The following is a 2,057-nucleotide window of genomic DNA, read 5'->3' as shown; positions in this document are numbered from 1 at the left end:
ATATACATGCTTTCAGTTTTGGTATAGAGATCATGGTGGCCTTGACGGCCCAATCAGGACTTCTGTGCTAGTTGACAATTTCTTTATATGAACTCTTGGGAGTAGCTGTTTCTTTTGTAGATCTGTTGACAGGGGCCTTGCCGGCCAATGGCTTAGTTTTAAGCCGAGATATACTTGTTTGTTTTCTTAAATGCATGTGACTGCCATGCGCTAGTAGCAAATGGTTCAGCAGGGTCGGCTCGGGCCTGAGTTTTGGCCTTAGGAGCCAGTTGCGCCCCTTGAGTTTGGGGCGTGACAGTTCCTTTGTACATAGTTTTTTGTTTGCTTCTTGTTTTTGTCTTTGCTTATTGTTAGCATTATTTTCTGTTTAATTCTACCCTTATACTCACTACTTTTTTTTCTTGGTATGGGCCAGCTTACCTACTAGTGGGTTTTAGTAGGTGTCATCATCACTCGGAAAGTTGGTTCTTGACATCCCTATTGGGTTGAGCCGTCATAGCTTGAGCCAACACTTGAAAAACAGCCTTAAACTCCGCATTGGTCACTTGTTCGATCAAAGGGACGGCTGGAACTTGAGGAGCTTGAGGAGTTTCCTGTTCCACATTCTCATTCACATTCCTCCTAACGTGTGATCTTCAAGGGGAAATATCTTGAAAAGTATCGAATAAGGATTAGGAGAGACATATAGAGTTACACTCTATCGCACGACTTTATGTAATGAAAGAAGTGAAGTTTCGTAAACATCTTATAGCTTCTCATTCATAAATGTGGCGTGCTTCACAGTCATGAACAAGACTCTACTCGACGTGGCTTAGAGATTTCCTAGGACCTTTCTAAACCTTGTGCACTAAATACCAAGTTTGTCACGATCCAAAGTATACCCTAGGCGTAACATGGCATATAAGACCCTGAGAGGCCCTACACAAGTCACTTAGCATACATCATACAAGATAATGGAATTTAAAGAATTCAAAAGATAGTCTTATATCATAAAGAGTGTGACAAAATCAAAAGTCTAACATAAGTCTCAAGCCATCAGTACATCATAAGGAAAGTGATTGGGACGTAACTCATACATCACATACAACTCTAAAACGAAAATGACTTAGAGCAGTAAAGAAGTTTCGGTCCTCGAAACATGAGGACCCACCAATCTTCAACCGAAGCAACCAAGGGATGTCTAGTCACGAGAGTGTCGAATAGGAGTGTCAGACCCTATATTAGTGAAATAGTGTTGACACAAGTATGCATTAGTACATAGAATGTACTAAGTATGATAGCAATGCATCAGAGTTATGAAATCATGCTAAAAGGGACTTTATATGACATGCAATGACCAAGCTAAATCATAAAATAACATGTTAGAAAACATACGCCATAATCTTGGTCAATGCAAGGTAAACAACTTTAGAACACATGTGAGATACTTTTAGAAATTAACCTTAGTTTGTTATTGTGAGAAGTTTGTCATTAACCGGCATAGACCATGTGAGCTATAACATGGAATCCGGTGTCTATCCCACACCGAAAAGAGATGTCCTTACTTTTCATGGTAAGAACCATAAACTTGAACTAAAGTAGATCCATTTGATAATGTCTATCTAAGAAAAACCTATGGTGGCACATAGTTATGGGACATGGGTAATCGCCGCTAGTCCACTTGGTGCTAAGCATAAATCCCACTGAATAGAAATTAATCATATTCATCTTTTTATCCATGAAAAGCAAAATTAAGTAGTCAATCCAAGCTAGAGTTCATTTAGAATAACTCATAAATCTTGATTCAAATTTAGTTGAGAAAACATTTCAATCCTATGAATACTTCATGTGAGAATAACCTTTCACAACAACAACATCGATGCTTTACTCTCAAAGCAACCTCAAATAATTCATATCAATTCCATAGAAAGGACATGCATATCTTCATAAATTCATAACTTATAGTTCATAAACATAATCATGTGCTCATAGTCTAAAATTCATGGGGTAAACATGGGTTCATATGAATTTAACTAAAAACATGTAATAACTTCAATTCATGCATAAATAGATGGAAA

This window comes from Solanum tuberosum, unplaced genomic scaffold, assembly GCF_000226075.1.
Source record: "Solanum tuberosum cultivar DM 1-3 516 R44 unplaced genomic scaffold, SolTub_3.0 scf00005, whole genome shotgun sequence".
NCBI classification, from domain to species: Eukaryota; Viridiplantae; Streptophyta; class Magnoliopsida; order Solanales; family Solanaceae; genus Solanum; species Solanum tuberosum.
Note: the sequence above shows the minus strand (reverse complement) of the source record.